Source organism: Malaclemys terrapin, chromosome 4 (genome assembly GCF_027887155.1).
Source record: "Malaclemys terrapin pileata isolate rMalTer1 chromosome 4, rMalTer1.hap1, whole genome shotgun sequence".
NCBI classification, from domain to species: Eukaryota; Metazoa; Chordata; order Testudines; family Emydidae; genus Malaclemys; species Malaclemys terrapin.
The window spans coordinates 105081648-105107523 of record NC_071508.1 but is presented as its reverse complement, the minus strand read 5'-3'; the positions used below and the strand labels follow the sequence as shown (position 1 = coordinate 105107523).

Sequence of the window (25876 nt, the reverse complement as noted above, 5' to 3'; positions counted from 1 at the left end):
CACTTAAATCAGCTTCTATACCAGATGACTAGAGGATAGCTAACGTGACACTAATTTTTAAAAAGAGCTCTGAGGTGATCCCAGCAATTACAGGCCAGTAAGCCTAACTTCAGAAACTATAGTAAAGAACAAAGTTTTCAGACACCTGGATGAACATAATTTGCTGAGGAAAAGTCAACATGTTTTTTGTAAAGGGAAATCATGCCTCAACCTACTAGAATTCTTTGAGGGGGTCAACAAGCATGTGGACAAGGGGGATCCAGTGGATATAGTGTACTTAGATTTTCAGGAAGCCTTTGATAAGGTCTCTCACCAAAGGCTCTTGAGCAAAGTGAGCTGTCATGGGATAAGAGAGAAGGTTCTCTCATGGATTGGTAACTGGTTAAATGATAGAAAACAAAGAGTAAGAATAAATGGTCAGTTTTCAGAATGGAGAGAGATAAATATTTGTGTCCCCCCGGGGTCTGTACTGGGAGCAGTCCTATTCAACATATTCATAAATGATCTGGAAAAAATGGTAAATAGTGAGGTGGAAAAATTTGCAGGTGATACAAAACTACTCAAGATAGTTATGTACTAAGCAGACTGCGAAGAGCTACAAAAGGATCTCACAAAACTGGGTGATGGACAACAAAATGGCAGATGAAATTCAACATTGATAAATGCAAATTCATGCACATTGGAAAACATAATCCCAACTATACATATAAAATGATGGCATCTAAATTAGCTGTTACCAGTCAAGAATGAGATCTTGGAATCCTTGTGGATAGTTCTCTGAAAATATCCACTCAATATGCAGCAGCAATCAAAAAAGCTAACAGTGTTGGGAATCATTAAGAAAAAGATAGATATAAAACAGAAAATATCAGATTGCTTCTATATAAATCCATGCTACACCCACATCTTGAATACTGTGTGCAGATGTGGTTGCCCCATCTCAAAAAAGATATATTGGAATTGGAAAAGGTTCAGAAAAGGGCAACAAAATTGATTAGGGGTCTGTAAGGGCTTCTGTATGAAGAGAGATTAATAAAACTGGGACTTTTCAGCTTGGAAAAGAGATGACAAGGGGTGGGGGATATAATAGAGGTCTATAAAATCAAGACTGGTGTGGAGAAAGTAAATAAGGAAGTGTTATTTACTCCTTCTCATAACACAAGAACTAGGAGTCACCAAATGAAATTAATAGGCAGCAGGTTTAAAACAAACAAAAGGAAGTATTTTTTCACATAACACACAGTCAACCCGTGGAACTCCTTGCCAGAGGATGTTGTGAAGTCCAAGACTATGACAGGGTTAAAAAAAGACTAGATAAGTTAATGCAGGATAGGTCCATCAATGGTTGTTAGTCAGTATGGGGGCAGAGATGGTGTCCCCCTACCCTCTGATGGCTAGAAGCTGAGAATGGGCAACAGGGGGATGGATCACTTGATTACCTGTTCTGTTCTTTCACTCTGGGGCACCTGGCATTGGCCACTGTTGGAAGACTGGATACTGGGCTAGATGGACCTTTGGTCTGACCCAGTATGGCTGTTCTTATGTTCAATAAGGTAAACAATTTTTAGTGAGCACACTGTCTCCAGTCTCCGTGGAGACTGCCACTGAGAGCCACCTAGCTGATCTCCCGTATCAGGATGGAGCATCAAGAGAAAAATGCTCTTTAAAACAGACAGGACACTTATAGGAATTTATTGATCAAAATCAACACCTTTAATATCATGGGGAAAACAAACAAGAAATCAGTGCAGATTACAGAACACTGATGTAATAGGCACCTTGAGAGAAACAACTGTAAGGAAGCGGGAAGCTGAATTTTGTACTAGTAGAAATTTTTGAACAGACTTTTAGTGAAGCCCTTATGGACAAAAAGCATGAATTGATCTCATCATCATCATATACGAAAGGTCACAACTTTCTTAACAAGCAAAGATGAAAGGAAAACTCCTGTTTATAGTGCCTGGACTACTGAGGATCCAAATGGATCTCTAAACTGTAAAGCTTATGAAAAGTCAGTGACATCTGCTTACTCAGCTGAGGGGTTATCACTTCTTCTATCTGCTCTGAATGTTTTCCTATTTCACTGGCATCACCCCTACCTTATACAAATTGATCATCAGCCAGCTAGCTCTCATTCAAACCTAACTGCTGCTAAACTGCAGGAAAGAAAAAAGATCTTAGTCCAACGCAAACCTTTAAAATCAAGAACATTCTCGTAGCAAACTGAAAGTTCCTGCACTCTCTTTGTGGATGAATACATTTGCAGAGAGGGCAGACACTGCTGAATGGTCTATCTCAAACCTTAAGGTCTCCAAGGACCAGGTACTGATGCAACATCTTGAACTGAGTTGTTGGGTTCAAGACACGAGGACACTGAGAACTGAAATAAAACATATCACGTCCTTCCAAAGGCATAAAAGTTTGGAGAATAGTTTGAAAAGAGCTATCTGAATTGCTATTTATTGTCCATCAATGACATGTTACGTTTAATCTCTATATTGAACAGCCATATAATTTAGTGAGTTGGCTGTTAAGGTGATAAGATCTATAATTGTTGGTAGAGTTGACTATTTTTAGCCTATCGGTTTCTTAAATCTTAACTAAATACGACTCATAACTAAATATAACTCAGCTCAAGATGTTGCATGAGTACCTGGTCCTTGGAGACCTTAAGGTTTGAGATAGCTCATTCAGCAGTGTCTGTTCTCTCTGCAAATGTAGGTGGGTGAGGTAATATCTTTTGTTGGACCAACTTCTGTTGGCAAAAAAGACAAACTTTCGAGCTTTCTGGGATGACCTGAAGAGCTCTGTGGAGCTTGAAAACTGGTCTCTTTCACCAACAGAAGTTGATCAAATACAAGATATTACCTCAGCTATCTTGTCTCTCATGTATCCTAGGACCAACAAGGCTACAACAACACTGCAAACACTCTTTATAGGTTGAAGTTTTAACCAGAGCAATGTAATAATAATAATAATACTGCAACGTCTATTTCTAATTATACTGTGACCTCTAAACAGTAAGCTGAGTGATGTCATAGAGCTTTCAGAAGGGTGAGCATTTAAATTTCACCTGGGGGGAAAAAATACTAGTAAAGAGCGATAGTCTCTTGCTGAAATGTATAAAACTTTTTGTGCCCATTTCTTTCCTACTCAAATTATTGCAGTGATTGCAAAAACTTGATATTATGCAAAATATCAGAGAATGAAAGAAATTTTGACAATTCTCTCAAGATGAAGAAAAGATTCATCTACAGGGGAAAAGATCAATTGGTTTTGCAAGTTAAAATTACAGTGCATAAAGGAATAAAATGCATCATTCTGAACAAATAAATGTAGGGCATCAAATTCTACTTTAAAAGTAAACAAGGATTTGCAGAACAAGAAAGCATTTAGGTCTTGCAGTGGGAAAGGTTTGCAAAACCTGCTATTAAATAGCTTTAAGACAGTACCAACATTTTGTAAAATATTTCACATTAACAGTGTCCTACCTGAATTGTACTGGAAGAAGGGATTTTCAGTCATCAGCTTTGCAAAAATTTAACTGTTCCATTTTCTTTCTTCAGCTAAAGCAGTTACTCCCAATCAGCAAACATTTAAAAGTCAGACAATTAAGCCACAGACTATGTGTAACCCAAGCCATTTTCAGTGCTGAGTCAAATGCTTACGCTTAACATGGAAGAAATTTCAAATATATCAAATGATCTGCTGCCAGTACCTGTGCTATTGTGCAGATCAAGTTTAGGCCAGTCTACTCGTCCTCGATGTGTTCCAAATTACAGTAGTAGTTTCCCAGTCATGCAGTTCTCTGACTCCTAACTGGAATTTCCTGAGACACTTGCAGCTTGCAATTAAGCAAGGTTATTTTAGGCACTGACCTAAGTTCCAGTAGAATGTTAGCTGTATCCACCAAGATAGCAAGAGAGAATTTAATCTAAGTCAGTCACTTGGTTACCCTGTAAAGCTGATGTAGGACAGTATTGAATCTGTAGTTCATGAATATCAAAGTAAATATTTCAACCCTGGTTTGATTTGATTTTAATATTTTAACTTCCAGAAAAAATATTGTTGACTTAAAATGAGGCAGTTTAGAATTTATTTTAGGACATAACTGATCATATGCTTGGAACAAGTATATTAATAGGAGAAGTTGCGACTTCCCTAATGGAGTGACTCAGATGGTACAAAACAATATGAAACAGACATTAGCAGCTGCCTTTCTAGTGTTTTTATTTGTACTACACTATATTGTAGTCTGAACGGGAATGAGGAATCACTTGAAAAGCTGAACTTTATTACAATTTCTCCTGGTTACTCCTTAACTTCCCTGGGCAGGGCTCTCCTTTCTGTACACTGCTCTACCAAACCTTGCTTTCTCCTGAACTCCTTTTGGATTGAACTTCTTAACTTTAAACAGTTTGACAGTCAACATTTAAAGGCTCAGTCATGCCCCACAGCTCACTGATCACTGCTTATGATTCACCCATTTTTCTTCCCAGATCAGCTTTCCTCCTCAAACCCTTGCTCATAGGGTAGAGTGGGGTTGCTGGTCTCCCAGGAGGAGCCACACCAAACAGAACTGTCACTGGTCCAGATTAAAATGAAAGCTGTAGTTCCAATCTTTCCCCTTTGAACAAAACTCTCAATTTATTAAATAGTTTTAAACATACATCTCATACATGATGAGTATCACTATACTCAGCATAAACAAATATCAGTACTGAAAACATAGCCCGATTCTTCCATAGACCATACCGATATTTAATCCTAGCATCCCAAAGCCACCTCTAAATGCAAGACAATCCCTGGCACCCTACTCCAACATCAGCTTCACCTGGACTTCAAATTCCAGAACTGAATGGATGTGAGAGTTGTGACATGTAAACTGCAGGATATGCATAAACATAGCGTACTCAAATATGTCATTTAAATTTGCACTAAATAAACCTTTTAAAAAGAAAGCTACTTCTGATGAGCAGTATTGACAGATTTAGTGGTACAAAAAGCTATGGGTGGGGAGAGGGGAGAAATCACTTGAAAGAAACACGTACTTTATAATTCAGAGCCATTCACTTCTAAGCCACAGATCTGAACCTGGCCTAGCACAATGGTAACCCAAAGTCTTAGGACTGAATGATGGCCTGGTGACCGCCGTAAAGTGATTTTGGTAGTCTCATATCAGTTCCTAGTGGTCACGTGCCTACATCAGAAAAATACCATTACATTTCATACTCCTGGCACCTGTATTGGCAATCTTAGCAGAGGCCAAAGATGAATTGGCCATAGTAGCAGAACTTCCTTTACAACCCTGCAGGTGGTCCCTCCAGATTTTTGTTGAGTCATTTTAGCAAAGTAGGATGGAGAAGCTTGTACCCTTAAGTCCTATTAGTTAGAACAAGACATGTCCAAAGATCAGTGCAGGTTCATTATCATCAAAACATCTTCAAATAATCCTATGTCTCCCATTGAACAATGCTGATCTGACTCTCCCCTAATTCAAAACTTGTCAACTTCCATGGCATATGAACAGGGCCGGCTCCAAGCACCAGCTAAAGAAGCAGGTGCTCGGGGCGGCCAATACAAAGGGGTGGCACTCCGCCCGCTATTGGGATGGCATGTCCGGGTCTTCGGCAGGAATTCGGCGGCGAGTCCCTCAGTCCCTCTCTTCCTCTTTGAGCTGCCGCCGAAGTGCCGCCGAAGAGGAAGAGAGGGAGTGAAGCCACCGCCGAACTGTCGCCGAAGAGTGGAGTGGTGCGATTGCGCTGCCGCAGCTTATTTTTTTCCCCCTTCTCCGCTTGGGGCGGCAGAAAACCTGGAGCCAGCCCTGCATATGAATAAAACAGAAGTGGTAAGACACACTTCTCCAATTAAACAGCACTCACACATAGCTTTCCACACTTAATCTTCACACTCGGGGTGAATAACTTTTAAGGGGAAAGGGAAGAGCATCAAAATTCACCGTATATTGGGAATAGCAGGATACAGACTGCTTGCTGCTCACTTAAGTACTCAATAGCAATGTCTCAGTTAGAAGAGAAAGCAAAAACTGTATCTCTGTAGTTAAACCGCATCCTGCAACAATAAAGCAATACACACAGTAATACACAGGTTCCCATTTTTACTTCTTCCCTAAATAGTTTTAAACTCCTTCCAGTGCTGGAGGACAACATTATTAAGATGAAACTAGACTCAAAATCAAATGTAATTTAAAAATGTCACTCTTCATTCAATGAGTTGCACATTCCACAATGCGGTAATTGTGGAGTTCAAAGTACTGAACATTCTTCCCTACTACTTAACATCTCAGTGCAAGAAACAGCTCCATTTATCCTGATTTTCAAGTCTTCAGAAAGCTGAACTGAACATTTTGAACTCAGCTTGTTTTCCATGTCATTGATTTGATTTTATTGACACTTTGTCATGTTAGTATTCTCAGAACAACATTTATAAAATCATTTCTTATTTTCCCGTACAATAGAATCTCAGAGTTACAAACACCAGAGTTACAAACTGACTGGTCAACCACACTCCTCATTTGCAATCAGGCAGCACCAGAGACACACACAGACACACAAAAGCAAATACAGTACTGTTTTAAAACATAAACTACTAAAAAATAAAAGGGAAAGTTAAAAAAAAATTGATAAAGTAAGGAAACTGTTTCTGTGCTTGTTTCATTTAAATTAAGATGGTTAAAAGCAGTATTTTTCTTCTGCATAGTAAAGTTTCAAAGCTGTATTAAGTCAATGTTCAGTTGTAAAGTTTTGAAAGAACTATAAGGTTTTGTTCGGAGTTACGAACAACCTTCATTCCCGAGGTGTTCATAACCCAGAGGGTCTACTGTAATTGTAAACCAAGGGTTTCAAATGTATCTATTGCAGTCATAGCAGCTTGAATTTCATCTAGACTGTTGCTAATCTCCATTGAGTTCTCACTAAGTAAATCCAACAAACCTGTCTATTTATGTAGATTTCTACTACACCCCACCTATCACTGTACCATCTGAGTATCATTATCCCTGGGTGGTGTGTACCAAGAAGCAGAGGAGCCTGCTTTTTCTCCCCCTCCTCCTCCACAGTGGATACTAAAGAGCAAAATATCAAATCTTCAGTCAGTTCAGGACTATTTTGCAGCAATATAATTTACTTAATTTCTGTAATAAAATCATCAAAACCCAGTAATCAAAGTCATCCAACTGCAAAATAAAAATAGAACTCTGCTTAGAAACTGTTCACTTTTCCCTTATTATGTTTCAAAAGTTCCTTTTTAGACTTTTCTTTGCCTATCCAGAGACAAATCTGTGTGTGCACAGTAAGAAATTGAACGAATTGTTTCTTTAACCATCTTCATTTTTAAATCATTTTCTGAGGCACTGCTTCTATTACACCTCTTCCCCGATATAACATGACCCGATATAACACAAATTCGGATATAACGCAGTAAAGCAGCGCTCGGGAAAAAGGCGGGGGGGGGGGGGAACTGTGCGCTCCGGCGGATCAAAGCAAGTTCAATATAATGCGGTTTCACCTATAACACGGTAAGATTTTTTGGCTCCCGAGGACAGCGTTATATAGGGGTAGAGGTGTATATATAAACACACAAAGCACCAAAAGAAAAAAATATATATGTTTATGAAAAATTCTATTAAAATAATATACCACTGTTTAACCAATGAGGCACTGAATGTGAGAGATACATAGAAAACATTCATATTTTTCCCAAAAACTGTTTGAAAGGCTCTTCACCTGTCAAATCCCGATAACATCTCCCTCCAAATCCCTTGGAGAAGCTTAACTTAGGCAAAGAAAACTTCAGATGAATGTATAGAAGAATACTGGTAATTACAGGAACTGTAAACTTATTTTGTTTCCACCTAAAAATGCTGGGAATGCATCGCACACAAACTTAAAAGGTATTAAATGCCTCAGTGTAAGTAATTAAAGCAATTGGCTACAAGCTGACAGTTAAAGTTTTACCACATGGTACAATTTAAAGTAAAATATGATGACCGGATTTAGATCTCAAAAAAGGATCCCAAGGTCAATAGTTGGAGTTTTTGAATGAAAAGGCCACTCACATACCATTGCCTGAGACAGTAAACAGTGGTCATAAGCAATATGACAGGCATTGCAACAAGTACAGTACCTCAGCATACACATACTTCCTCTGAAATCCAAGCTTGAGGGCAGATATATTACTGTAATAAATACTGTGCTGCATACTTTCAGAATAACATCTTCATAATAGAAGATTTCTTATGTAACACCCAAACAAAAATTATTTGTAGACATCATGAATCAACTGGCTTGCTACAGCTGGATGCTATGACTACACACACACACGGGTGACCAGATGTCCCGTTTTTATAGGGACAGTCCTAGTTTTGGGGACTTTTTCTTATATAGGCGCCTATTGCCCCCCACCCCATCCTGTTTTTTCACAGTTGCTATCTCGTCACCCTAACACACACACAGCCATTAAAGCCCTCTAAGAAGGAATTTAATTTAAAAAATGAATGTTTATTCTTTCTGAATTATTTTTCTCCAAATAAACTAAAATTTCATATGTGAATGTGTCTTCATTGCATTGCAGTTAAATTCTAAAATATATAAAACAGCACATTAGTATTTAAGCACTACAGGTTGTACTTCGTTAAAATAAGGGTAACATTATTGGACCTTAAAGTAACTGAGAGACATGGAATCAAAATGCTTTATAAATGGCCAAACTAGGACTACTGACTTTGGAAGTGGGGGCAAGGAACCCTTCTCTCCCCCCTCATCCTTGACCATGGTAGTGTTCCCAAGTTTGGGTTCAGAGATTATGTCCTGCAGTGTATTGTTTGTGTTGTTCTCACTGATACTAGAGGGAAAAAAATCATATGATTTCCTCTCTTCTGTGACAAAGCTCTGTCCTTGTCTCTGGGGGTCCCACGTTTCCTGGCAGATTTCGCTAGCCTCAGAGACTCACTGTAACGCTCCACGTAGCCCTTCTATCTAGAGGCAAGGGTCACAGCCTACTGAGCCATTTTCATCATAAACCAGCAAGTGAGGTGAGGAGAATCTACCCTCCCTTGCACAGTCTCTGTTGTCTCCCAGTCTCAGTGATTAATCAGGGGGAAAAGGGGGGAGCCGAGGCCTGCCCTCTACTCTGGGCTCCAGCCCAGGGACCTTAATAGTATTAGCTATGGTAGCTGACTTTTTTAGAAACAGGACACATACAATTCCCTGAGCCACTTCCCCACAGCAGCCCCCACTTCCTCAAGATCCACTTCATCCTTACCCCAGGGCCTCCTACCTTGTGCCTGATATGGTTTATACTGCTCAGTCTCTCCAACAACACGGCTTCCTCCTACAGCTCCTGACACACACTCCCACCTGACTACCTGGGAGGCTTACCTAGTTTCAGCCAGCCTCTGATTGGCTTCAGATGTCCTACCTCGCTGTCCTCCCTGTCTTCTGGAAAGATCTTAATTGGCCCCAGGTATCTTAATTGACCTGGAGCAGCTGCCATTTGCTTATCCTGGTAACAGGGATTTGTTTAGGCTAATATATCTATCTCCCATTACTTTACTATAGCCATCTGGCCTTGCCCCTGGACCCTTCACAAAAATGATGCATGCATCTCTAACTTACACCAGAGGGCAAAGTTTTAAATGAATAACTATTATATCTTGAGTGGAAAAAAACTCTACTTTCATCTAATACTCAGTCAGTGTTGTGACTTTAAACAGTAGTTAATTGATAAAAAATAATCTAGGTTTTGGAGAATAAATGAATACTGATCTGTCAGAAAAAATTCCTGTCCTACACATGTTATACTCCTGTTCTGACAGAGCCATTCCTGGACCTCTAAGCAGAACATAAATAAACAAACAAAATGCAAGTGGTGTACATGAAGTCCCTTCTAAGATATACAACAAAACAAATAAAGGAAGAATGAGCATTAATTTTTTTCACGTACAATAGTGGCACTATGCAATAGGATAGCAACAGGATCCAGTAGCCTCTCCTTTCTCAGGGCCAGGCCTGAGAAGTGCTGAGCAACTGCAAATCTACATCACTCAGGACAAGGCCTCAAACTCTGCCTTGAAATTTGATTAATCTCGGTCTAGTATTAAGACGTGACACTAACAGTATGCACTGCACACTCCTTATGTTGGCATTTAGAGTACATACACTCCATGCACCCTTAGCACAGGTATAAATAGCAGTGTAGACAGTAAGGCACTGCTTAGGGAAATACAGACATACTTGAACCCTGTGGGTGTGTACATGGCTCTCTACAGGCCCAAGCAATGCCTCCCCTGTCTACAGTACCGTTTATAGCAGTGTAGTGTCCTGCTGCCTCCCTGCCATAAGAGCATCTTTCTCTCCACCACAGGGAAAGGCTCCAGCAGCAAAGAAAAGCTCTGGCAGGAGGGAGCCAGAGGAAAGGCTCCAGAAACTCCCTGCTGCAGAGCCTTTCCTCACTGCATCCTGCTTAGGCTCCAACTTCCTCTCAACCCCAGGCCCTCCACAACTCCCCCCCTTTCCTCCAAGCTCCCACCCCACCCCGCCTCTTTCTGCCCCTGGCCCTGCCCCCTCTCCACCCCTTCACTGAAGGCCCCACCCCACCCCTTCCTGAACCCACTTCACCCCTGCCCTCAAAGCCTCATCCCTGCTCCACCTCTTCCCGCCCCTGCCCCCACTCCACCCCTGCCCACCCCCACTTCACCCCTGCCCCCAAGGCCCCAACCCACCAGCAACCAAGCTCCCTCTTCCCCCACGGCACCCATGGAGTCAACGCTTATGGCCTCCTGCCTGCCAGAGCCTTTCACTGATGTGTAGCTACACATCACAGTGTGGATGCAGCTTGCTTTTCACTGTGGTGTGTGGCTACACCCATCCTATGCGCCACCACTAGTGGTGTGCCCTAAAAACCTATTGCACATATCCTGTATGTACTATTATTTAGTACTTTATTTCCTGATGATGTGCTTGCTGTTCCTGGGGAGCAGGGAGCTATAGGTGAGAGTGAAGTGAGGAGGGCTGGTAGTCTATTGAAGTTTTTTCTCTCTCTCTCGCTCTCTCACACACACACACGCATGCACGCATGTAAAAGCTATAAAAATGTGTACATTAATGCATTCAGTTGAAAATAAGGTTGTCCAAATAAATGTGAAGAAAAAGACAAAATGTTATGCTAATTTTAAGCTACCTTTGTCTTGAAATTGAGTTGTGTGATGAAAGAAACTTATGCAGTTTATGTACATGCTGTGCCTACCATCCATACAATAAATACTGTACATTAGGGAAACTAGATGATTTCATAGCACTAGGTGGATTCCATAACTAATGTTTTGGGCCAGGCAAACAGTTCTTGGCACACAAGAGGGGGTACATTTTCAGTGAGGCATCCTGAAAATTGAAAAGTGGACTGACATTGAGGAAAATGACTTGGAAACGAATTAATAAGCATGGTGGATGAGTCATGTGTTTTTCTTAAAACATCTATACTTTCAGAATGTGATTAAGGTACAGAAGTTCAGTGAGATGGCAGGCATGACTAATTTGCATAATTATGGGTTGATTAATGGGTTTTAAATAGATTTAATAGGTTACTTTAGTATTAGATTTATTAATATGAAATGCTTGTCAGAGACGTCTCCAGTTTATTGACACTGTAAGGTTTCTGAAATCAGACAAATTTCTTTTCAATCTTTTTCCCCATTGGTTGATTTTTATTTTTTTTTGTAATCAGTGTGCAAGGCAAACAATACACCCTTTGCTTAGGCTTGAGTTCCATGTTATTCTTGTGCTGTTTCTTGACAATAGAGCACAGTACACTGTATTATTACAAATTCACATTATTGAACAAAGTCACTGACACCTTGGGTGAAATTAATCAGTCACGTGCAATGAATCTGATCCTTATATTTTAGCAAACATTGAGTTGGATATTGTGAGGGTGTATTTTTACTACCGTGTCTGATAAGTACAGTTTTTACATACATGTTCTATTTTGTTTGAAAGTCTTGTTTTGTGTTTAACATACATCATTTAATTAGATTTTGCATGATGCCTCTTCAAGACTGCAGTAGCATATAGCAAGTGTCAGACAGGTGATCTGGTACCGATTTGCTTTCTGAAGATGAAAATAGCTTTTCTTTGTTTTTGAAAGTTCACAAGTTCAAACAGCAGTATAGCTGATTTTATTGCATGTGAGATGACACAATCAATCCCCACCACCAGACTCTACAGAGTCAACTCATTCAATTCATGGTAAGAAAGCAGTTGGTTCAGCTGGTTCACCGGCATGACCAATTCACCCCAACTCTGGACAGGAACCAACTGGTTCTCAGTATGTGCTGTTGGGATCAACTCTGAATCAATGTTAATAAATTATCAAATTTTTATAAGGGATAAAGTTTCATGCTTCAGAGGGTATGTCAACTAACTGACATACTTTTTCTTACAAGGTTTCTTACACTGTCCTCTGCAGTATCTGGTATTAGCCACTAAAGGAGCTAGACAGGGGGTTAGATGGACCGCTGACCTGATCCAGTCTGGCAGTTCTTATGTTCCTATATAAAGGATAGCAACACATAGAAATCAATTTATTTGATCCAAAACCAAGATGGTCTATCACCCAAATCCTACTTAGAGATGGCACCTGCTAATTTTTTATTTCTTTGAGAAACACGGAGTGAGAAAATGTATCCGTCTGGATGCACAGAGAAATTTCATAGGCATTTAGACATTCTTTCAGTAAATGAAATACCTTGGAGTTTTCATTACTGACACTGAAACAGATCTTTTCATGAACTAAATTGATCTTTTTAGTTTGGGTCTGTTATGTATCCCCTTGTCACTGTATATCTTCCATTTACACAGACTGAAAATGTAGAGAGGAACAGATGAAAACTGGGAGGTTTAATATTTTTACTTTAAACAGGACTGTTCAAAATGCATAGTTTTCTACTTTAGTGAGGAGCTCATGGAAAACTGATGAAGATGCAGATTTCACCTACACTTTTCAAACATGGTATTATGTTAAAAAAAAAAAATCTTCAAACCTGTTACCACTAAATAAAATCTGAGCTGACTTTTTAAGAGATATACATTATAATAGCATGTTACTAACTGGAGCCAGACGTGTGTGTGGTACCATTTCATCATTCTTTTTTAAAAGCAAAAGTTAAGTAAAGTACTGCAGTAAAATTCTTTTCCAAATTGCATTTCTAATATTTCATATTGATTAACTATCCAGACACACATGACAGTTTTAGCTTATGCCCTTATGGATTTAATCAAGAAACACTCTAAATATGGTCTTCCCTAGGAAATGAAAAACTGGTTAAAACTGGTTTTCACTAGTTCTATTCCAAGAGACTGATCATCACATTCCAGACATTTCTAGGCAATGGAATTACATCATTCTAAATATTTTTTTAATGGAAACAGCTGTTACATCCAATATTCATGACCTTTAAGCTTTCAATATCAAATTATTCAGCTGTTCTTTCAGTTCATCTGAGTTGCTATGAAATGGAGCCACACAAAACAAACAGTTTTACTCGTGTTTAACTGAAAGTACCTTGTTTCTTCTACTTTTCTATGAACCAATAAGTGCAGGAGAAACATGATATACAAAATGTTTGGCAGCAAAGTCCTGGATCTTATCAGAGGTGCAGAAGACTGTTTAAGGACCTCTCATCACCAACCAAAGTCACTTTGGTTCTATTCTTTACATTGCTTCTCACTAGCACTTAATATGCACAACTGAAAGTATATAAGCCTGTTCTATCTCATCAATTCCTTATTAAACTCCATTGTTAAAGAAAATTGAGCAAATTGGGTCCACCTTATGAGCATTTCACTGCTTAATAGTTTGCAGTGAAGAAAACACTGAATATCTACAAAGGATCAATTTTCCATGCTTCTATATTTAGAGGGTCATTAACTTATTAAAGGAAGTTAACAAAATCCATGATGACTATTTAATTCATAATGGTATTTCAGATACTCAACTTTAGCATGTTAAATGCAATATGCTACCAGTAGGTTCTAATTTCAACATCAGACCCTTTCCTAGCAAAATTGTTTTATAGTACTGTAAATCTAACTCTAGAATTCAAAAACTATGCCAATAACCAGGCAAATTATGCCTTTGGAAGGACATGGAGGACTGAGGTAGCAGAAAACAGCTGTGCCTTGAAGGAATTAGGAGACCTTCCTGACTTTACTACCCCTTTTTGCTGTGTGTTTTAGGTAAAGTCACATAGCTTCCTTCTGTCCGCTCTCCAGTTACATCAGCAGTGCAATGGGTATACTGCATACCTAGCCTTTGTAAAGGGCTTGAGCTCTATGGATGAAAAGTACTAAAAATTCACAACACGATGATAACTAGTTTAGCTAGTAAATTTGTGCAGAACTGGAAGATCTGTGATTTGCTATCCCAAGAGAAACTCCTCAGATTATGTGTCATCGATGTATAGGCACTTTCTCTTTGGGACGCTCCCTAGGCAGAGTCTCCTTTTACCCATCGACAGTATGGCCAGTTCAGCGTAGCTGTGCCACCATTTTTCTCATATAAAGTACTATAAAAATGAGAATTATTATATATACAGACATTGTATAAATATACATTATATACAAAGGCATACACCTTCCTTATCAGGGCTGAAACTGCTTGAAGCACTTCAGGATCAAAATTTAAGTTTGTAAGCCTTATTATATTAGATGTGACGTATCAGTGATAAATTGCTTTCAGACAGAACTGACATTTAAAAAAAAACAAAAAAATTACTTTACTGTCGCTGCTACAAAAATGTGTAGGTGTGATAATAGCTCAGCATTTGTGGTATTATTTTAGCATAAGGAGAAGCGGACAGGAAATTCCTTCTGCTTTTCTCGAAACACTAGATGGTGCTGTGCTACAATTACAGTCCAAATCTACTTGGTTTTATAAGAAGCCAAAGTTAAAATGTGTCTCTGCCTTTTTAAATTTGAAATTAAATAAATATTTATGTAACAGGGTATGATTTTTACAACAATTCTAAGTACTGAGGGAACAGCACTGTATTTGCATTTACTGAAGTTTTCTTACAGTTTGTTTATTAATAGAAGGTTTTATTTCACTTCTAAGAAACCAAGGAAGATACTGTAGTCAGCGTACACAATGAGATACACTTACTTAATGATGTAAACAACAAAGAATATTTGGGAACTGATAACGTGGTTTAAACATAAAATCTGTCTCCTGAAAGAAAATCTTACAACAGTGAACCAATTTGGTGAATCAGACTCTGCACAGATTCCCTATATTCTAAAGTGCAAAACCTGAAGACAGCAAAAATATTTTTCTCATAGAAATACACGTGTTACAATTTTTAACCATTGTTTTGCTTTGTAATATATATCTAAACAGTAAAAAAATATTTTTAAAATAAGATTTGTGCCTCATTATAGTCTTGATTGTGCAATCTCGTAAATATGGGTTCAACTTGGCACACGAGTAGTCTCATTGAGTTCAATGGGGCTACTTCCCCTGCACAAAGTTACACATGTGCATTTTTGCAGGATTTTGCACCATTATTTCTCTGTAAATGTTGTTTAACTCAGAATTCCTGCACTAATGTAGTAGTGGTTTCATACTTGCTCACTCAGGCCCTGATTCTACATGCTGCTCAGTATCGACAGCCCCTTAGGGTGACCAGATGTCCCGATTTTATAGGGACAGTCCCGATTTTTGGATCTTTTTCTTCTATAGGATCCTATTACCCCCCACCCCCATCCCTATTTTTCACACTTGCTGTCTAGTTACCCTAAGGCCCCTGGACCCTCATGGAACTCCACTGACTTCAGTGAGGCTCTGTGCAGGCAGAAGGGGCCGCCCCAGGGAATTGCTTGCTGGATTGGGTCCTAGCACAGTAAACTTGGAACTTTTTCTAACATTTCAGCTTAATGGAGGGTGGTGAAAGGTCCGTGCAGACTTCTTATACACTTGTCTCCCGATTCATTTTCTCTATTAAAAAAATGATCAACTCCTTTTTTGTCAACAGAAACAATTGTAATTCTTTTACTCAGGGCCAGATTTTCCAAATAGCATAGGCACAAATATACATACAAATGTAGGGAGCCAATCATGAGCCTAATGTGCACATGGATTTACAAAGATTGCTTGTCAATTTGTAATAATGGTCCCAGCCCTGCACGGTTCTGAGTGGCTTCAACCACATGGAAGTCAATGAGAGTGGAAGGTGCTTAGCACCTAGTAGGATCGGCATAAATACCCAGTTTGTGTCTACACTGCAGTAGGAAGGTATGACTGCAGCATGTATAGTTTTACCCGAGCTAGCTTTGATATTGCTAAATTAAAACCAGTTTGCATAACAATTGCAGTGACGCCACAGCAGCATGGGTGGCAGTTGCTTGAGTAACTACCTGTGCTACCACATTTGCTGCTGCAGCTTCACTGCTGTTGTTATTCAAACTAGCTAGATCAAAGCTAGCTCAAGTATCCATATGTTTGGTCACCGGCAAGCTCATTTCCTGGAACAGCCTGGAGCAATCATGCTGTAAATTCTTTGGGGCAGGGATCTTGCCTACATCCATGTCTGCACGGAACCCGAGCAGTACAAATGCAATGTAAATGCACAAATGTATATATCTGCATGTCTTGGAAGATCAGGCTACATAAACGAAAGAAATCTACGCAGTCAGCCCAAATATTTTATATCATTTTTTAAACTGAAGAGCATATTAAAATGAAGTCTTTTATCACACCTTATTTTAATTCTTTTATAGTTCTAGCAAATGCAAGACCAGTCAATCAGTGGAGAAAGGCAGAGCATGATGCAACTACACCTCTACCCCGATATAACGCTGTCCTCGGGAGCCAAAAAAATCTTACCGCGTTATAGGTGAAACCACATTATATTGAACTTGCTTTGATCCGCTGGAGCATGCAGCCCCGCCCCCCGGAGCGCTGCTTGACCGCGTTATATCCAAATTCGTGTTATATTGGGTCATGTTATATCAGGGTAGAGGTGTACTTGTTCTGCAACTTTTATCATGCTCTGCTGTTTCCCTAATTATCTATTTCTAATGCAGTAAGTATTTCTTAAATGTGTGCTCTGCCATGCTGCTGCCCTCTCCTCAGAATGTGCCATTGGTCCAAAGAGGGACGGGGCTGCTTTCTAAAGTGGCAACTCAGCTTGGTGGGGGAAGGGAACTTGGCAGCATGGTTAATGGGCACAAACAGGAAAGGGTGAAGCGAAGACAGTCAGCGGATGGGGAAGTGGGAGAAGAGTCAGAAGCAAACCAGGAGAGGTCAAGGAGAAAACGGAGACAGTTATGAGAGAAAAGAAAAGAAAATGATTGGGGCAGAAAAATGAAGGGGGAAGAGAAAGGCAGTTAGACATAAAGGGAGGGATTAAGAAATAAAGAGGAGAAAAAGAAATGGAAAGAGTCTGATGTACAGCCTGAGTCCATAGAATCCCTACATAAGCCCACATACCCCTCATATGTGAAAACAAAGCTCTTAGTCAGCAATTTTAAGACATACCCAAATATTATTCCTATAATAAACAAATCTTCAGGCAGCCTGTACTATCACCAAATATTAACTATTGCTCTATCATTCTCATTTGATAACTTGCTTGACTTTTCTATACCAAAATCATGGCAGCAAAGAGAACCCAGCTAGATACTGAGTAATTATGAATACAACATTATTTCACATACAGATACTAGTATACAGAAGCCACGCAATACTAGGATAATAGTGCTTTGAAGGGCAGTGAGCCCACTTGGAAGTCTGTGCATCCAAAGGGGACAGTATGACACTACCTATTCATAACTCTACTGTATAACCAGAAACAGGGCAGAGACAAGAGGGAATCTTAAAGTCAATGCACTCAGTTATAACCAGGACAATAGAAAATAGGAGGCCATCCCAAAAGGCCTGTCTGGCAAACATCAAAAGCTGTGATAGTAGAAAAGGGGCAGAAAAGAAAAAATCGGGAGTATTCTTCATTCCCTCCATAAGAAATGTGAAAAAAATCCCTACCTGTGTATCATTTTAATCAGTGTTTCTTTCAATGAAAATGATGGTACACTATTCATAATCTCAGACACAGGGTTTTTTTTTTTTATTCTGAAAAGGGATTATCTCGTCTACTCACATCTGCTTTCCCAATTTAACTTTGTATTAAAACCTCAAGATGAACAGCTGGCTAAGATTCAGTAACAGTTTAGATGCCTAAACTAGGCTTTGTAAAAAAAATTATGTTTGGGTGCATGTTTATGCATACGTGTGCATTGCTGTATGAATCCATATATACAGGCACATTTTTAAATGAAACACGCCACAACATTCACAAATTTTACTTACTACTTAACAAAATTAACAACTGCAAAAAGAGATGCAATGTTCCGACATGAAAAAAAACACACTATACAAGTAAATTGTGCTGGGCAGGCAAGAGAGTGCCGCAAGAGGTCTACGTATATAACTACTACTATCAGCCTCTCCGCGGGTGTACCCAGCAAGGCTGTCTGGTAACTGATCAGCGCCGGCCGGTAACCTCAACTGCTCGCTCCGGTCTGCTCGGGGCCCACAGGCAGTCTCGGGAGTGAGGTTGCTATGGTTTGGGGGCAGCTTTGGCCAAGCCCTGTTGGCCCTCCCCAGGGTATCCACGCTTAGAGTAACAAGGGCGAGGGGTTAAAGTGGAGACCAGCACAGTTGAAGGTAACTCACCTTATTTTGGTCCCTCCTGCTAGCAGATCAGTTAACTATGGTCTTTAGCCCTTTCCTGAAATAGGTACCAACTTGATTTGTTGCTAGTGACTAAAAGGAAGCAAACCACAGAGGTGACTGGCATGTCTGAGAATACCCAGGCTAGAGGATTGACATATCTGAGAATAGTTTGTATAGCTTTTGGTGGTGGTTTATCATTCGTATCAGGACTTGGCACAGAAATAGTATACCAGTACTGACCGATATCTTATTGTACAAGGAAAAGAATGTGTGCAAGACTATTCTGTCTGGGTGGCTTCACCAGGTGCCCACACTTTACCAGGAAGGTCCTACAAACACTGTACTAAAGTATTCCCAATGACATCACCAAGGAAACATTTTCCCCCTAGATTTCATTTCATTTCTAAACACAACCATATTTACATTTCATGGGCATAACGAACTCAGTCATCAACACTTCTTGATTTGGGGGGAAAGCAAACACCTGCATGCTCAGCAGGGAGTCATTCAGCCCCATTCTGTTCTTAGCTTGTTTGCGCATCCTGTTCAAGGACTTCAGTGCTGCTCTAATCCCTAAATTTCTATATTTATGCGTGCCCCAGTGCACTGCTGAACAATTGATGCTCTTTATCTGTCTGCAATATCATCTCAGCTACTTTAACTATTCTTTCATTTTCTAATCTATTTCTTCTCCAAAGCGCAGATAATTCTTATACTTCAAGTGATCTTGTTTTCTGTGGCTTAACAGTTTGCAGTCATCACCTCATTTTAGGGATTTCAAAACACAAGCTAATTTAAACAGTATCATGTGTGTCCACGTCCAGTGAATACTACATCAATATTCCTGACTTGGTCTTTGCAATATTCACTGTATTTTACACTCAGCTATCTATAGCCCCAAGGGACTCTTCTCAATGTTCCCAATTCTCATGGAGTTAGCATGAGTCCAATGATAGTTGGTGTTTCTCTTAGAGCTGCAGCTGCTGAAAGTTGTCTTATTAGCGGAGAATCTAAGCTTTTGTTTTATTTTTTAAGTTTCTAGCCCTCAGGGTTGCAGAGAATAGCTTAAAAATATGAACCCTAAAGGCTCCAATCCCAGAAGACATAAAAAGAACCCCAAATTTATTATTTAAGTCTCATGATTTTTAAGGCAATCTTATGATTTTTAGGGCATAGCTGGCTCATGATTTCTGAACGATTGGGGCTGGCAATACTTGAAGTAGGGACTGCGGGGAGTTCTATAGGAGCTATTATGCTTGCTCAACACAAATGAGGAACCCTTACCTTTCACTTGTCTCTTTCTTACCTTGGGAGTCATTTCTGGTGCCTCCATTATGACTAACACCTTCTATCATATAAAAGTTTGCTCATTTTGTAATTCTTATCTTCCAGGGCCTATGCTCATCAACTAACCTCAGAGAGACCTCTGCTTTCGTGCCAGCCCAGAAAGAGAGGCATGCTGAGCAACGTGATGATTTCCAGAAAGAAAACCTGGGACAGCTGTGTAGCAGAGAAGGGGTACAGGAGTTGGATGAAATATGTTCTCCTGTATCTTGGCCACAGTAAGAGTTGATCAATATCCTCCCTTCCACCCCACCTCACTTCCCCACCACCATACAAATACTGACTCCTTTCTGTCTCAACCCTCCACACGTGTTGCCTTGGCTCTCTCAGCTCCTCCATTCCATCCTTCCTACTGTCCCAATCCCCTCCACACCTACTGCCCTGGTTCATCCACTCTGCCACCTCCTAGTGCCCCAGTCCTCCAGCCAACTTTCACTACCACAATCAGATCTACAGTGTGAGCACATACACTTTGTGCTGGCTGCCTATAGAACCTACTTGAGGACATGAACTATTTACAAATACATTTATTTCCTTATCTCCTCACATAAGATATCAATCACTTCACTACCTGACAACCCTACCCCTGCCAACATAGAGCCACAAAAATTGGTGAGCTCCCCTTTCTGTTTTACTGTACTTTAACTCCTGGCTATTATAGTAAATATAAATTGAGCAGTGTAGTTTTGTTTGTCCTTTGAGGTTACACTCAATACCTGTAGGGTTCAAAATACACTTTGTCAAGTGAGGAGCCTGTTTATTTAGTGAATGTTCTGAAGTTTTAAACATACAGCAGCCCCCAATATCTTTGTAGGGTCAGAGCCAATTACTGAATTATAGATAAACTTGAGGTTATAATACTTCTCTGTAGTCACACCCTACACACTATTGTAATAATCTTTGTACAAGGGATGCTTTGTGAAGTATCATTTGAAAACTGATAACAAAAAGGAGGAGCAAACACCCATGGATACCCCTCCTCTTTCCCTACCTATCTCATTCTCCACACCTGACAAAACAAAGGAAACAGCTGTTCAACTCTGCGGGAGGGGGTCCCAATCTGAAAGTTTGATCAGTAATGCTGTTGGAAGCATGTGGTGAGAAATTTTGTTTTGAATCTAATATAGTTTGTTAAGCTAGGCACTAGAAAGCATTCTTTTTATTTTCGTGTAACCATTTCTGATTTTTACACCACATTGTTTGTACTCACGTAAAATTTCTTTGTCGCTAATAAATTTATTTTATTGCTTTACGTAAGCCAGTGTGTATAAATTAAAGTGCCTGGATAACTTCACTTAAGATAGTAAGCTGGTGTATATTGTTCTCTTAAAGGAATAATGGACTTAATATATTTGGACTGTCCAGGAGAGGGACATCCAGTCCCAGATTTCCCCCCAGAAATGTGAGTGTGTGGGATCACCCTAAAGCATAACCAAGGTTGGTGGGAGCTAGAGTGTAACCCAAGTGTGCTGGCAGGCTCCAGTTACACACAGATACTCAGAGTGTGATTCGCAAGCTGGAAAACTGTTTGTTAGCAGCCCTGGTGGGAGCTACCACTAGCAAGGTATTGTAAGACTCTCATGGTTGGAGGTCAGGAGTGACAGCCTCTCACTGATGTGGATTGCACCCCAGTATGTCACAGATGGCAATGCAGACTAACCATCGATAAGAAGGGATAATGATGAACAGAGATGAGGAATAAGTGGAAACTTTTCATTGACAGCAGCAATGAATTTATTTATTTATTTTAAAGCACTGTAAATTATACGGGCAAATACATAGTGTGATGGTGGATAGAAAGCGGTTTTCAACTTTTGTGTTTTAAGAATGCCAAAACACTACATCAGTGGGAATCTAGGCTTAAAATCATCAATTGTATGTGCATTACCCTACACACATTGTAATCTGGCATTATGCAGCATCCAGTAGGATTAGCAATAGTGGCTTTTAGGCTACCTTTACTGCAGAAAGGATGTGTGTTTCCTCACATGTATTGTTGAACTGTTACCTAATTTGTGATCCAGTACAAACATGCTCATCAGAACACAGCCAGATTACTGCTGCACCAAAATATGAGATTGTATTTAGTAATTTAATTACATTCCCTTCGAATCATGTGGCCAACTCTACTATAAAGATGGCTCTGCTACAGCAGCTAATTGGATAAGAAACAGTACAATCCACACAAAGTCACAATGTGCATTTTCTCAGTGAATTAAGGTCAAAAAGGAAAACATAACTATTAGGTTTCTAGTTGAAGGAAGCTGTTTCATACTTTGGACCAAATTATCAAATGGTGTGTCAAAAATTTGGAGTAATATGTACATGAATTCATTGTTACATTATAACATTAGACTACATCAAGTTTCTTTTCAAAAACAAATTTAAGTATTTTTGTCCTTAAAACAGTAAAGCCCTGATCCTGCAATTAACTCCATGTATACTGGGGCTCACCAGGATTAGGTCCTATAGGTATATTTGAGGAAGCAGTTCTAATAGTTAGCATATGGAATTGGTAGACAGGAATTTTGGGTTCTAATCTTAGCTCTGCCACTTACTTTACATGCAATCCAGAGTAAATCACTTAATCGCTCTTTCTGTAAAATCAATACTTAGGGTACATCTACACTACAGGGGGGAGTTGATTTAAGATACGCAAATTCAGCTACGTGAATAGCGTAGCTGAATTCGACGTATCGCAGCCGACTTACCCCGCTGTGAGGACGGCGGCAAAATTGACTTCTGCGGCTTTCTGTCGACGGCGCTTACTCCCACCTCCGCTGGTGGAGTAAGAGCGTCGATTCGGGGATCGATTGTTGTGTCCCGACGGGACACGATAAATCGATCCCCGAGAGGTCGATTTCTACCCGCCGATTCAGGCGGGTAGTGTAGACCTAGCCTTAGCTACCTGAGGTTTTGCTAGGTGTAATTAAATGCAGTAATGTATGCAAAATGCTTTAAGGTTTTCAGATCAAGACTGCTACATCTGTACAGGTAAAGTATGTATCAGCGTCAGCAACCTTTCAGAAGTGGTGTACCGAGTCTTCATTTGTTCACTGTAATTTAAAGGTTTCGCGTACCAGTAATACATTTTAACGTTTTTAGAAGGTCTCTTTCTACAAGTCTATAATATATAACTAAACTATTGTTGTAAGTAAAGTAAATAAGGTTTTTAAAATGTTTAAGAAGCTTCATTTAAAATTAAATTAAAATGCAGAGCCTCCCGGACTGGGGGCCAGGACCCGGGCAGTGTGAGTGCCACTGAAAATTAACATGAGTGGCCTAGGTTGCCTACCCTGGTATATATTAACAACATTGGTGAGGCTTCTTCATATAGAACCCTAGGAAGAACAAAGCAGTCTGAGAAAGAAGTTAGTTTCTCTCCTTCAGGGTTTTGATTCCAAGCTTCTTTTTTCGCTCCAGTCTCTCATCTCACTACATATGAATGATGCAATCCAACCATTACCTGATTCTACTACATTAAAAACGATACTTGATCTTACAGGTTTCTTCACCTTATTCCCTCATGCCTCATCTCTTTGTAATCCCATACAAAATGATAGTTTTACATTTTTCAGGACTACTCAGTGCATCATTCCCACTAGCATCGTATTTAACCTGTTTATGAATACCTGTAATGATGGGACCATGGAGGATCTGACCAATAACCAGGCACATTTGCCCTTTTCTGCTCCATGTGGCAGAGGGCAGGATAGGGCCCAGCTGTATTGCCTAATTGCTCTCTTTATACCTAACCTACAACTTTTCTTTCCTTGCCACTGCTCTTCGTTCAAGCTTTACATTCTCTCATTTGTACTGTTGTCTTGAAGGTATTTATATACTGATCCTGTCTTCTCAAGTTATCATTTTTTATTCTATGTGAAAACAGCTACCTCAGTCTCCTCTTTTACTGGTATATATTATCCTCCAAGGTTCAGATCATTCTTGTTGCTCTTCTGTGTCCTCTAGTTATTTTTTAAATATCTTTTCTAAACTGCAGGACTACAAATGCACAAAATATTCCTGGTGTGGGCACACCAGATCTAAACAGAGCAGTATTATCACCTTCATTTTATAGTGATCTTCCAGTAGATATGCATTTGAGAATGGGATTAGATTCAAGTTTCACAATGGTAATGGACTGTGAGCTCATATTTATTTACTACATCTCCCTAGAAACTGAGGCTTTCTAAACAGCAGTCTCCCATACAGTTTATATCTGTGCTATTGATGTTCTCTCCCTATAATCACGAGTTTACATTTATTAATATTGAATTTCATCCTGATACATGCTCTCTGCCAATTTGTAGTTAACTGTGTGTGCGCTAGCCTTCCAGTTTAGCCTTGCCAGCAAGTCTGACTGAGTTTGAATTTATACCTTCTAGTTTTAATACTGAAAATATCCCATATGAGTTCCAATATTGACCACTCAAGTAATGCAAATAATGTCCTTAAAGAGGTACTGTCATGTCAATTTTAGGCTCAAAATTTAGATTGTTAAAAAAAAATCTAGCCTTTTCCATAATCTAATATCAATGGGAATATTTCCATATTTGTATTATTAATATACATGGATACAGTTTATTTTAAAGGCATAATAATCCCCTGCATTATTTGCAGCCCAAATCATAGAATATCAGGGTTGGAAGGGACCTCAGGAGGTCATCTAGTCCAACACCCTGCTCAAAGCAGGACCAATTCCCAACTAAATCATCCCAGCCAGGGCTCTCTCAAGCCGGGCCTTAAAAACCTCCAAGGAAGGAGATTCCACCACCTCCCTAGGTAACGCATTCCAGTGCTTCACCCTCCTAGTGAAATAGTGTTTCCTAATATCCAACCTAGACCTCCCCCACTGCAACTTGAGACTATTGTTCCTTGTTCTGTCATCTGCCACCACTGAGAACAGTCGAGCTCCATCCTCTTTGGAACTTCCCTTCAGGTAGTTGAAAGCAGCTATCAAATCCCTGCTCATTCTTCCCTTCTGGAGACTAAACAATCCCAGTTCCCTCAGCCTCTCCTCATAAGTCATGTGCTCCAGACCCCTAATCATTTTTGTTGCCCTCCGCTGGACTCTTTCCAATTTTTCCACATCCTTCTTGTAGTGTGGGGGCCAAAACTGGACACCGTACTCCAGATGAGGCCTCACTAATGTCGAATAAAGGGGAACGATCACGTTCCTCGATCTGCTGGCAATGCCCCTACTTATACAGCCCAAAATGCCGTTAGCCTTCTTGGCAACAAGGGCACACTGTTGACTCATATCCAGCTTCTTGTCCACTGTGACCCCCAGGTCCTTTTCTGCAGAACTGCTACCTAGCCATTCGGTCCCTGTAGTCTGTAGCAGTGCATAGGATTCTTCCGTCGTTGTTGAACCTCATCAGGTTTTTTTTGGCCCAACCCTCTAATTTGTCTAGGTCCCTCTGTATCCGATCCCTACCCTCCAGTGTATCTACTACGCCTCCCAGTTTAGTGTCATCTGCAAACTTGCTGAGAGTGCAGTCCACACCATCCTCCAGATCATTAATAAAGATATTAAACAAAACCGGCCCCAGGACCGACCCTTGGGGCACTCCACTTGAAATCGGCTGCCAACTAGACATGGAGCCATTGATCACTAAATATTGCCATCTGTCAATGTATGAAAACCAGAAATTGAAAGGGATTAAAAACTTACTATAAACAAAAATGAAATTAACCACTTTAACTATATTGCCCAAAGAGAATGGCATGCAAAAAATAAATGGTAAAAAGTTTTTTTTTCAATTCTTACAGGTTCAATAATGTGTGT

The 25876-nt window shown here is 39.9% G+C and overlaps 1 protein-coding gene across 1 annotated transcript in view; it reads right to left on the bottom strand.

Annotated features, from left to right (window-relative positions):
- Positions 1 to 25876, bottom strand: part of AKAP6 (A-kinase anchoring protein 6) — a 303477-nt gene that overhangs the window by 263811 nt on the left and 13790 nt on the right. The window lies entirely within an intron of this gene.